The following is a 14,168-nucleotide window of genomic DNA, read 5'->3' as shown; positions in this document are numbered from 1 at the left end:
GCTTCTGTTTTAAATATTTTTCTTATTGAAAATTCATGATTCGGATAATCTTCATCAATGCTCTGTCTAATGAGGCGTTGCAAGAAATTTGCGATCAATTGCAATCTATTTGGGGCTATCAATTGGACCATAATCTCTTGCAATTATTGCTTGTTGATCTACTTCTTGCCACAAGGAGAGTAAACTCAATCAAAATCAATCTGTAGGTTGTGTAATAAAAACACGCAACAGAAATTTGCAGTTGATTGCAGTCCATTGATCGTTATCCTCTTCCCGCTTCATTTCTTTCCCTAAGTTCTAGGTACAGTATATCTCGCAGAAAGATCGTGTGTGCGCGCGTGCGGTGATGGCTTTGGTGATGGTGCATGTGTGTGTGTGCACATGTTTAGGTTTTAATAGAAATCAGACAAGTGATTGATATAACTTGGAGAAAGTTGGCATAATTTATAGGAATGAATTCGAAATCTAGGAAGAAACGGAGGAGAAGGAGGAAGAGACCATTCTCATGTTTAGATACTTTCCGGGGTTTTAATAGGATTAAGATAATCCCTTTAAATTTTATTATTAATATAATTTTGATGTATATGTACATGCATGATATCATTATATGTATTCACTAAATTTCTTTTAAATTATGTAAAGATTTTTTTTCATGAAAATCAAGAAAGTTGTCTAGAAAGAAGTCACATCGTTCTTGTTTACCATTGTTGTGTATATATACTCCTGGTCGATGTTATATAAAATATAGTGAATATATATATATGTATCCTCCAAAATTTCACTTTTTTTTCTCAAAGACAGCGGTGTGTGTGTTTTAATAAGTACTTGAACTGATCTTATTCATATTCATAATCGTCAGTTATGCTGTGAGATTGTGGGTATTGTTTTAGATAGTGATGAAACCATGTTTTTTATGATTTGCTGTTGATGGAATTACAAATATAATGTGAAGAGTGTATTTTGTAGTGTGTTTTATTAAAAGGTATTAGTAGTAGTAGTAGTAGCAGCAGAAGTAGTATATTAGTAGTATTAGTAGTAGTAGTAGTAGTAGTAGTAGTAGTAGTAGTAGTAGTAGTGGTATCTTCATCATTATTATCATTATTATTATTATTATCATCATCATTATTACTATAATTAACTATTATTTTTTATTATTATCGTTACTGTTATTACTATTATTATTGTTATCATCATAATCATTATTACTATAATTACTATTATTATTATCATCATTATTGTTAATATTATTACTATTATTGTTATTGCTATTATCATTATTATCATTTTTGGTAGAAGTAGGCCTACTAGAAGTACGATTTACCTCATCACGCTATTCGATTGAATTTCTAAAGGTATATATTAATATGTATATTATGTAGGCCTACAAAAGTATCTGATGTATATAATTTATCTTTGAATCTACTTCACAGATGTTCAAGCTTCTATTTTACCTTATGTTTGATAAATCATACGGTCGTTAAGACTTTGAAATGTACAATCTAAACTTGGAAGAAATTAAATTAACACTTTTGTAATTAATATTGGTAAACTCTATATTTTAAGATCATGGTTGTTTTTTTGTCAATTTATCATTAAAATGAAAAAAAATCGCACTTCAAAATTTTAGGTCTATATTACGTTTCCACTGGTTCTGAATGACACAATAAATTATATCAATACTGATAAATAAAAAGCTTACCGAATCTTATTGCATTGAAATATTAGATGTAACTCTTTAAAACCGCTGTCTGAGACAGTTACAATCCAAGCCATTAAATTTGTTTTGAAATGATCGAAGTAAAAAAAAAAAGAGAACATTATAGATGATGGTTAAAATTTTGAACTAAATTTTTCACAAAGTTGTATTTTATACCAGCATTTGGCTATACATAATCGGCATGTCTTTCTGATGTAAAGCAGGGACAAATCCTCATTTTATTCCATTACACGATTACACAAAATGATTTAAATGTCGTTATATCGGTCAGAATTGTACGTCTTCGTTCATATGCGGACAGCGCCCCCCCCCCTATGTCGAACTTCAACTCGGCGCCCCTATGTCGAACATAAATGCGGCGCCCCCAGGTCGAACATCAATTCGGCTCCCTCTTAGTTTGAACATAAATTCGGCGCCCCTTTGTCGAACATAAATTCGGCGCCCCCTAGGTCAAACATAGATTCGGCGCCCCTGGGTAAACATCAATTCGGCACCCCCCCCCCTCAGTTGGAACATCAATTCGGCACCCCTAAGACGAACATCAACTCGGCGCCCCCCTATGTTGAACATCAATTCGGAGCCCCTATGTCAAACATAAATTCGGCGCCCCCTAGGTCAAACATCGATTCGGCGCCCCTGGGTAAAACATCAATTCGGCACCCCCCCTTCAGTTTGAACATCAATTCGGCACCCCTAAGACGAACGTCAACTCGGCGCCCCCCCCCCCCCTATGTTGAACATCAATTCGGAGCCCCTGTGTCGAACATAAATTTGGCGCCCCCTAGGTCGAACATCAATTCGGCGCCCCCTCCCCTTTCCTCTTCTTTTTCTTCTTCTTTCCCTCCTTTCCCCTCTCTCTTTGTGTGCCCTTCTTCTCCTCTCACTTTCCTTCCTCTTTTGGCGCCCCCCCCCCCTTTGCCTACCCGGGGGCCCACCCCAGAATACGCGCATGAGGCGTAGCTAGCGACCGATCGAGGAAGATAATTTAAAAAATTTAATTGGTAAAAGCTCATGACATACATGGAAGTAATGCATGGCACTGAATTATAAAATACATTTTTTATTGGGGGGGGGGGGGGCTTTACTTTTTGGGCCCCCTAGAACTGTGCCTGATGGTAGGGGGGAATTACTTTTGATGTTAAACACGAAATACTACCAGGGACGTATTTAGTGAATTAATCCCCTAATATGTCTTACCTTCCCAACTCCTTATCACCTTTCCTATTTCTCTCACTTTCCCCGCATCCTCTTTCTGCTTCCTCCCTCTCCCCCTTTCATCTTTCCCCTTCTTCATTTTCTTCATCATCATCTCATTCTTACTATTTTCTCCTTCCTTTTTCTTTCCCCCTTACTTCTTCCTTTTTACCTTGTATCTCTTTAAGTAATTACTAATTTTCTTCTCATTATCACCTCTATTTTTTTCTGTATACTTCTCCATTCTTGCTATCCCCTCTCTGTTTCTTTCCAATGCAAACACTCAAACTAAACTCTGCATTTTTTGTATTGATTTTTTACGATGTAATTTGGTACAATACATACAACTTTTATAATTGTTTTAACCTTCACATTTTACTATGTTGAATTCTAATTATCTAAAAACATGGGTTTTTTTCTAGTAACCCCGCTACCGCTCTCTCTTGTCCTCCTTATGTATCGTTGTATTTACGTTGTATATCACCCCAATTATTTATTGTTTTCACAATATTTTATTGATCAGTACGTTACGCCGTTTCGTTTATTATACGCTATTGTAGTATTGTTTTTTTTTCTTTCGCCTCTAATTCTACTTGCTCTACTTAGGCCTATATCTTTAAGATTCCCCGTCATGTTTTTCACATGTCCAAGTCCCTTTTAAAAGAAATGAGAATCATTGATGAGATGGTTTTATGTCTTTAATAAAGTTCTCTTGCATTCTTATAAATTTAAATCAATTTACTTTCATACTAAATAGGTTCATTATTGCGGACTGAAATAATCGCTAGAGGGTATTCATTTGTCTCGCAATCTACTATGGTCAACAAGGAAATTCGTGATCACTCTCGCAAAAAGTGTTCACTAGCTCAGGGGCCGCGGAACCGGGGGGGCTGAAGCCCCCCCCCCCCCCCACTTTTTTCCAAAACCGTGTACAAAAACGCAATAATGACCATACGATTGTGATTTTCTGCATGGTCAGCCCCCCACTTTTGGCTCAGCCCCCCCACTTTGAAAACCGTTCCGCGGCCCCTGCTGAGCTTACAAGTTCACGAGTTTTCGAGTGCCGCTGCAACTCTTTATCAAGTGACGAAAATTATCTGATAACGAAGTCTATACATATACCAATCCCTAATTCATAATTCTGTATAATTCTTTATGGCTCAGTCGTCCACAATAGTCAACAGATTTCCAGGGAACCTTTTCATAAAACGTTGCAATAACAGTTAAAAAGCTACTGATATCCTTCAATCTGATTGGCTAATAGTAAACTTGTTATAGAAAGTTTGCATTTGTTAGAATAACAAGTCTTTGCGAAACGGGACCCAACTAGTGGTTGACGTGCTGCACATGTGCACACTGCACTTTCGACGGACGTGTGATTGACGCATGCGCATTCCGTTCTGTGATCTTTGGACATGGACATGGCGCTAAATTTTTAAGTGTAAACATACAGGTTTTCAGCCATAGTGACAACTAAGAAGTTTACATGTAAGTAAATCGGTGGTATAAATCATAATAAACTATTGCAGACGATGTCTGTTATTTTTGTTTAATGCATAGTTTTCCTTGCAGTTTCAATTTTTGTATTTTCACGTGTTGACTTTTGTTTATTTTTATGCAGTCCCACGCGTATCTTTTTTCGTTATGAAAATTATTTCATTATTTTCATTTACCACAGACACAGTCACAGACAGAGTGAGTTTATTTGGCTAGGAATTAAGCAGAGGTGCAATATTTGAGAAATAAAACGTTTCTGCATATGACAGAAAACAGGGTAAGGAGCCCAGGCCAAAGTTCCAGTAGCACACAGACTGACAGTCAGAGTCGCAAAGTCAAAGACATGAAACTTTAAATAGGCACTTCAGTCAGGCGGGCGATCGCGCGGACACAGCGCTAGACGTAGATTTTTGCATTGCAGTGAATGGCGAGCGCCTATCTAACACACACAGTTCGCTCCGCTCGGCACTTTGGCCGAGCGCTGGAGTTGCATTCGGCATTGCTCGAAAAGACAGAGTCAGTTTCTTCCTTTATTCCGCTGATTTTGATTGGTCAAAAATTCCCGCGGTTGCTTCGTCCATCTTCGGTAAACATCGGAAATATACAAGACGGAGTCTAACTTACCTTCATGCGAGGGAAGGACCTAATATTCAGGTATTTATTTTTCTTTGCTTGAAATCACCTTCTTGTAATCATCGGATCCCTTGTAAACTCGGTCAGTAATAAAATTGTATATTTGAGAACATTTTGTGAAATTCTAATCAAATTTGGTCCGTAGAGAGTTTGCGAATATGAGCTTCAGTTTTGAGTGTCATGAGGTGTTTGTGAATCTGAGTTGGCCGATCGAGCAGGGTTGTTTTGAGCGTATACGAACAGCTGTGAGTGACGTCATCCCCACTGCGTTGGGCCTGAGATTAGTCTTGGTATTCAGACACAGTATGTTTCAGCCGTTGTATATTTTTTTAATTACGATTTGAGCTCTGTTAATTATGAAAATCAAATTGTTATTTTGAAAATAATTTTGTAGAATTCGTGTGAAATAAGTATTTAGAGCAAAACTGCAAGTAAACTTCAAGAATTTTGTTTGATATGTGATTTTTTGTTGGAATGCGTCTGAATGTCTAGAATATGGTATTGTTAATGAAAGTCGTATTTTTGAATGGCACAGAAAGCTCCTTGCATGAATTTAATTTAGAATTAGGTTTACATGCATGAGATGTGTTTCATGAATTTGATATCTGATTTATGGACCTTTGTTATGGTGTTAATTATTAATTTGAAGATATTATGAAAAAGTAAGAGAAGACAATAATGAGGCAATTAACAGTGATGATGAGACATTAATAATATGAGACAATAAACATTGAGACAATTATAATAATTATTATGATTATAATGATAACAATTATAATTATAATGATAATAATTATAATTGTAATAATTGTTGAGACATCAATTCTAGTATTTATTGACAATAATAATTATTACAGTAATCATTATTATAATAAAATAATTGTAATGATAACAATTATAATGATGTACTTTGAATTGTAATAATTACTGAGACAATAATATTAATGAGATATCAATAATAATCATTATAATAATAATACTTATAATTAAAATAAATATAATTGTAGAAACAATTATAATTATAGTAATTATAATTATAGGCCTTATAATTAATGAGACAATAATAACTATTATTACAATAATACTTATTATTATAAAATAATTATAATGATAACAATTATAATGAAAGTAATTATAATTGTAATAATTACTGAGACAGTAATATTGAAAGGTCATCAATAATTATTATTATAAAAATTATTATGATTATAAAAATAATCATAATTATAATTAAAGGCCTTATAATTATTGAGACAAATAACTATTATTACAATAATAATAATTATAAAATAATCATAATGATAACAATTATAATGAAAGTAATTGTACTTGTAATAATTACTGAGACAGTAATATTGATAAGTCATCAATAATTATTATTATTATAACAATTATTATAATTATAATTATAATCATAAAAATAATCATAATTATAATTATAGGCCTTATAATTATTGAGACAATAATAATTATTATTTCAATAATAATTATTATTATGAAATAATTATAACAATAATTACTATGATAGTAATTATAATTGTAATAATTATTTAGAAAATAATATTAATGAAACAAACATAATTATCATAATAATAATTATTATAATTATAATACTAATTGGGACAATAATGAAACGATGATGAGACAATAATAATATCAACAATTTATTGAGACCATAATAACAAGACAATAATGAGATAATAGACAATTGAAATCAATCTGTTTTTATTTTTTGATAGAAATCCTAAGATTATTATTTTAATTCTCTTTGATTACAAATTATATTCATTGAAAACTTAATTTCTAATGTTCAAGCAAAGAAAATCAATATCAAGTCATGTTTACCCTGTGCCCAAACCTACCACAGGGCAATTACCCTCGAAATAGGGTTAGGTTAGGTGTAGATTTTTGGATAGGGGTACAGTGTAGTTGTCCGGGGGGGGGGGGGGTAATTGTCCAGGGTGGGTGGGGGAGGGGAATTGTCCGAGGGTGGGGGGTTATCGTCCAGGGGTAGTTGCCCTTGAACCAAAGAAATCATATGCCAATATGTCAAATCAATCTGAGTACTTTAAGATTTACATAAAAAGCTTGTACAATTCCCCATATTAGCTATGTATTATAAATGTGCCATGCCCAAAACAAAGAGAATAATAAGATTTCGCAATCTTCTTTTGTCCACAAAAAGGCCTGTTTTTTCATCATAAAGATGACAATAACTCGACTTCTAGGAATTTGAAAATTCAAACAGTTTTGTGAATCGTAGATATTGAGCCTCATTGTGAGCCCATCAAATATGCTGGAACAGCCTTTCCTAATTTTCACCTGAAGTGCCTACTTTAAAGACGCAAGATGATAGATCACCGAGTGAGATTTTTTTTAAAGTCTAACAAGTTAGACAGCTGCCATAAACATTCAACTAAAAACGATTGAATTGAATTGAATTTATTGAATTTCTTCAATCAAAATAAAAGTGTACAAAGTCAAAGTAGGCATATTATAATGCAGTGGAGGGGATAACAAAAATAAAAATTACTTATCTAGCAAGGTTCTAGGTTATCCCCACTCAAGTCAAGGGCTCATTACATGCCGTCGCGTCACGCACAGAAAAATCAAGACATAGAAGTCCTGTGTTGTGGACACCAGAAGTAAGATCCCAGCACACGCGACCCACTAGTTACAGGGTGCTACATAACTTTTTTGAAGCACTTGCCCAGTCGGGCAAGTAAATTTTCAAATAGTTAGAAAATACTTGCCCGAATATAGATTTCACTTGCCCGAAAACAAACAAGTTATAGCCTTATAGTTTTACATACCATACCATTGACGGCTTTAAAAATACATTTTTCAACATGACTACTGATGTACCTTGTAGTTGTATTTCTTTTTTTTTATGATTTTTATCTTGAATATCATGACAAAATAAATGGTAAATATGCTCTTTAATTAATTTCCTAATCTCAAATATTTTCCATATATTTTGGAGGGGACTAGGACACACAATAAAAAAAGGGGAAATCACTGAAAATAACCAGAGAAAAAAAATGAAGAGAGGGGGAGAGAATGAAAGAAAAAAAAGTAAGAAGACAGAAAGGACGAAGAAATAACGGAAGGAAGAAAGAAAAAATAGGAAAAAAAAGAAATAAAGAGAGAGAGAGAATGGCTGCGGGAAGAGAAAGATGGAAAGAAAGAAAGAAAGGAAGAAAGAAGGGAAAGGAGGATGGAAAGATAAAAGAAAGAAAGAAAAAATAGGAAAAAATGAGAGGAAAGAAAGAAGGAAGATAGGAAGAAAGAAAAAGTATAAGGATAGATGGAAGGAAGGAAAAAAAAGAAAAAAAGAAAAGAAAGATACAACGAAAGACAGAAAGAAATGAAGGAAGGCAGAAAGAAAAAATAAGGAAGAAAAGGAAGGATGGATGGGAAAAAAAAGAAAAATCAAAAGAACAAAAGAAAAAAAAAAATCAGAAAGAAAGAAGGAAAGAAAGAAGGAAGGAAAGAAAAAAAATAGAAAAAAAACTGAGGGGAAGAGAAAGAAAGGAAAGCAAGGAACAAATAAAAAAAAGAAAAAGAAAAAAGGTAAAAGAAAGAAAGGAAGAAAGAAAAGAGAAAAAGAAAAGGTAAAGGATTGATGGAAGGAAGGAAAAGAGAGAAAGAAAATGAGAGAAAGGAAAGAAGGAAGATAGGAAGAAAGAAAAGGTATAAGGATAGATGGAAGGAAGGAAAAAAAATAAAAAAATAAAAGAAAGATACAAAGAAAGACAGAAAGAAATGAAAGAAGGAATGAAGGAAAGAGATGAAGGAAGGCAGAAAGAAAAAATAAGGAAGAAAAGAAAGGATGGATGGAAAAAAGAAAGATCAAAAGAACGAAAGACAGAATAAAGAAAAACAGAAGGAAAGGAAGGGGAAAGAAAGAATGAAAGACAAAAAGAAAGGAAGGAATGAAGGAAAGAAAAGAAAGAATGAAGGGGATGAAGAAAGTAAGGAAGAAAAAGACAGGAAGAAAGGGTAAATAATGGATGGATGGATGGACGGAAGGAAGACTAAGAAAGAATGAAAGGAAGGGCAAAAAGAAGGAAGGATTAAAGAAAGAGGTAAACAAAGGTTGGATAGAAGGAAGAAAGAAAAAAAGATAGAAAGAAAAGAATGACAAAAAGAAAGACAGCTATAGTAACAGAAAAAATGAACAAAAGAAGGAAGGAAATTTAAAGAAATAAAGAGAGATTCAAAAGAAGGAAAGATAGGCAGAAAGAAAGAAAATAGAGAGGAAGAAAGCTCAAACTATCCAGTCATAAATAAAGAAGAAAATTTATCAATTTCCTTGGCTAAAAAAAATAGTTACGAAAGAAACCACGTTTATCAACATACACACAAATGCATATGTGGGACTGTCAAACAATGTATATCAGTGTGTGCGATACAGACGATCATTCGAAACCCGATCTTTTTTAAGCATAACAGAAGTAAAAATTTCTCCTTTTACTGCTTACAAATGACAGAGCTACCCCAATTTTTCGGAAATATGAACATTACAAGAATTTTCATTGGTGAGAAATGTGAATTTTGACAGTTCTGTGGGAGATTCTTCCATAGCAAACTTCGTTCGTGCAACACTGTACACCGTAGAAACTTTACTTAATGCATCGGCTGCGTGGACTAGGCGCTAGCTAGCTAGGTATGCTAGACTGCCATTGATTCTGTGTGTGTGCGTACGTCTCTGAGCTGTGTGTTTATTGCAGAAAATGGCGCAAATTTTGCAATTCGAATTATAAACTTTTTTGAAAGAAGAAATTAATGATATTGCTTTTTTTTGTCTCTTTTTCTTTTCTATATTTTGATGGTGAAATATGAGGAATCTTTCTTAAATATAATTTCCATAGGAGAATTTTGCTTGCCCGATTCGGGCAAGCAGTGTTTTTCTTTGCTTCAAAACACTTGCCCGACTCTAACTTTTACTTGCCCCGGGCAAGCGCTTATGTCGCACCCTGAGTTAGAAATCCACTGCCAAATGTGGTTCATGGTGCGAGGTTAGTATACTAACCTCGCAATACGTGTGAGTGGGTTATCCCCTTACAAAACAGCAAGTATAGTCACGTATTGTATTACCGGATATTATTATGAATCCGGACGCGCATATTACTGCGTTCGAAAACAATTTCTTACCGTAAGACTTCCGCAATTCAATTTCACATAGCAATACACAAAGCAAGATTGCAAAAACAAGGCGAAAAAATCAAACTTTTACATTATTTATCTCTAAAATGACAGAAAATGCTTAAAATATCATATAACATAGTTTTGCATTAACAATTGATATATTTTCTAACGGAAATATGGGCCTGATTTGCCGAATTTCAATCTCGTCCACTCCTTCCATCGAATGATGAGGTGTGGTGTATTGTGGGTGATCGTCGACGGCTAGTTCTCAAGGTACCCGTGCGTGAGGTTTACCGTGAGTAGAGCCGTCTATTGGCAGCGCATCGATAGAACTTGATGAGCATCACGATACGAACATGAGCATATATTATTGGAAAGTGCCATGGAACATGCAGCTAACAAGAAAAAATAAAATAAGTTATCAAACACAAATTTATTACCAACAATCATCTCAGATTCGATATAAAAAGCAAATAAAAACTTAGAATTTACTCATGATATGATATAAGAAGAACAAAATCACACAAATTTGTTCTTACATCATTATAATCAAGGATATTTTTACCCGTCCGGCGCGCGTTCGGAATCATGATGTAATTTGTCGCGCATGAAAATAATTGTTTTTCGTGGAGGGGTATGCGGCAACTGCGATGCAAAGAAAATGGGTGGTAAATATAAAATAATTTTATCATATTCATAATTTTCATAATATTTGGAATAGCAAGTGTGATTTTTTCTTGATTGTATTTCCTCTAGTTGTCATTTTTAAAGCACTGAAATAAAGGTGTCCGGCAATAGGATACACTGCCATACACATAAAACTTATAAATTATACATTTCAATGTAATACAACAAAAAAATTTCACTAAGTAAATAAGTTACAATTAAACATGATCATGTATACACTCACACACACACTTTATTATACACATGCAGGAAAATCCTATCTTTTATCGTGCTGTAACAAAAAGTGCCTATATCTCCTTTCGAATAAGTTCAATGTTGGTTTTTCTCTTATAATTACTTCAATATTGTTCCAAATTTCTGGACCTTTAAAGAAAATAGAAAATTTTGAGCTGTTTGTTCTTGTTTGGGGAAAATTATATTTGCTGGATGAAATTTTGTGAAAATCAGAATTGAATTGAATTGAATGATGTCATGAGGAATAACCTTTTCTTGCACATGCAAACACAATACAAAGCAATGCCCCCACAGTCACCCTGTGATTATAGGCAGCACACTCATTGCCTCATTCTGAATGCACCTAGAGGGCGCTTTTGTAACATACCGGTACCTACTATTTCGATCAAACATCGATGCATCAAATTTTGAAGGCGGGAAAATCCAGCCAATATTTTGGCTCCGTCGATGCACGCACTGCACTGCACATGCTGCAAGTGCAACGATATGCGCTGAGATCGGGGCGGGGTTATGCATTGCGAACAAACAAAAAGGGAACAAGGCAATGCAGAATTCTTCCCAAAATATCTAAAACAATGATATTTGTAGATGACAACATATTACGGTATGTTTGAAATGAAACAAAACGCATGAATCACGCAGAGTCGATAGAACGACTCTCACACACTACAGCCCCGTACTCTCACTCTCCTGAAAACGACGGGGATGCTTGCCAGCCAACAAGTGCTATAGCGGAGAGCACGTAACTTAATTTGCCTGAGCTCCAAATCGATGGGAATATATATCATACGTAATTTTCTCTGGATGATCATTTGAATTGGTATTCTATGCTGATATAGCGATTGTGAGGAAAGTTTGTGGAATATGAGTTATGACGATGTTCGAGAATTAATCCTGATAAGATTGATAATCCATTTTTAATTTTAGACACGAGTGCAGAGCATGCGGTCGAAATGAATACTAGTGTCTTAAATCGAGCTCTAAATTTATATGAATTCTTATTGAATAATTACAATGTAATAAGATTCTATGGCCATACTAAAATATTGGCACTGTGAGTAAAGTTATTATTTATGTTCATTCCAAAAAATGTTAATTCAAATTTTATTCCATATTTCAGCTCTGAGAAAAGAAGCATGATGCGCATGTGCAATTAATTGATATATTTTCCATTCATGAATTCAACGGAGTTGAACAAATGAGCATCAAATTAATGGGAAAAAACATTAAACGTAATTTTTTCTGCTTGGTCATGTAAAATTATATTTTATGGTGATATTATGATCTAAAAAAAGAGTTTCTGCAATGATGTTGTTCGAGAAGCAATCCTGACATGATATAATTTTTTAGACAAGTGCAGCTCAATCACTCGCTCAAAAATTTGTGACGTCCGTCATTAAAAATGGAAAAGAAGTACAAATGTTTCAAATCAAGCTCAAAATTCATATTAATGACAATTAAATGCAAATTATTGTAAAAAAATATTTCGATTAAATAATGTTCTATGGTCATAGTAAGAAATATTGTTAGTGAAAGCAAGGCTTATTTTACTTGATCGCGTCATAATTTTCCTTTCTATCCATTATGATTTGGTTTGATTAAAGCAAAGTGCGCATGTGCGATGAATTCCATTCTTTATTCGTACATCGTGCATAAATTTTCTCAGCATGAACAGATTAGTAAGGCTCACTCTGGAATCAAAATAAACTTCAAATTAATGGCGAATAGGCATCATAATGACAAAATAGGTTTCATTATGGGGAAATATAATTCAAGTAAGTAGTAGTTAGGTTAGACATTACTGATCATTTTGATGATTTTGTGTAACAAACGAAAAGGCCGTAGATCTAGAATAGTCCTTCACACTGTCATTAAAAAAAAAATTGATGCACCGATTTTGCAAAATCTGCACCGGCGCTTGATGACATCAATCGAACACCGATTTTAAAATCGTAAAATAAATCATAAAAATAAATCTTCAAGTCCTAGAACATTATACAAATTACTTAAAAGTTACAAAAATTCCCTATATAATAACTTCTGAAAAAGTAGCAAAATTGATCATGTTTATGTGCCAAAAATGGTACCTCACTGTCCACTCAATACTGTAGGCTAGTGGCCAATAATACGCTTTATGCTTCCCCTTGGCCTGGGACTGTGTTCTCTTCTCGCAGGAACCATGGAAACATGTCACATTGATAGACCATCAACTCGGCTGCCAGAAAATGTGAAGATACCACTAAACATAAAACGAATCACTCAAAATATGCAAGAACACTTGGGGCCAACTCAGGCATTGACTATTTGTGCACATGCCCGACAGCACCATCTAGCGCCCATGGGAGTACCTACCTGGGATGCAGTCAGGCTGCAGGTCCCAAGAAAGTGGCTTCTTTCATCCAAGTGATATTCATGACTTGAGATGTTTTGCATATTTAATGAGCTTGATGCGGACCAAAACACCTCTTTTCATTCGGTCATTGCTGCTCTAATTGTGCATCGAATTTCATGAATTTGGTACCATTGTAAAGAAGAAGAATCATTCTTTCAGGTCATGTGTTTGGATTTATTCAAAGATTTTGTAATATAGGTTAAAATTTTGATCTAAATTATGCTACAAAATAAATATTTTCACCTGACAAAAGCTGCTATTTTCACACTTTATTTTTGTTTGAGCCCAAATGATTTTTATATCATGATAAAGCTGAATATGTATGCTTTGAAATGATATAGGTTTCAAAATAAGAATTGGTTTAATCGGGTCAAGATCACACTTTTCATTTGCCAAGTACATAAAGCAGCTTGAAAACAAGAATACTGCACTCTGATTGGTCAAAGAGACCGTACACTGGCAAATTCCAACGGTTCTAGTGCCTGGGTTCGTGGGAAGGTCACACTTCCTATGTGGTAATCTCCTCAAATACCCCGCGCCTGTTGTTCTGTGAATCTTATCCAGCCAATCAGAACTCTGGATTTCATGCAAGTACAAAATTTCAGAAATCTCGTCTTGTACCTTGGTGGGAAAAGTGTGATCTTGACCCGATTAAAAGGTGCT

Source organism: Lytechinus pictus, chromosome 10 (genome assembly GCF_037042905.1).
Source record: "Lytechinus pictus isolate F3 Inbred chromosome 10, Lp3.0, whole genome shotgun sequence".
Classification (NCBI taxonomy): domain Eukaryota; kingdom Metazoa; phylum Echinodermata; class Echinoidea; order Temnopleuroida; family Toxopneustidae; genus Lytechinus; species Lytechinus pictus.
This window is presented reverse-complemented; position numbering follows the sequence as displayed.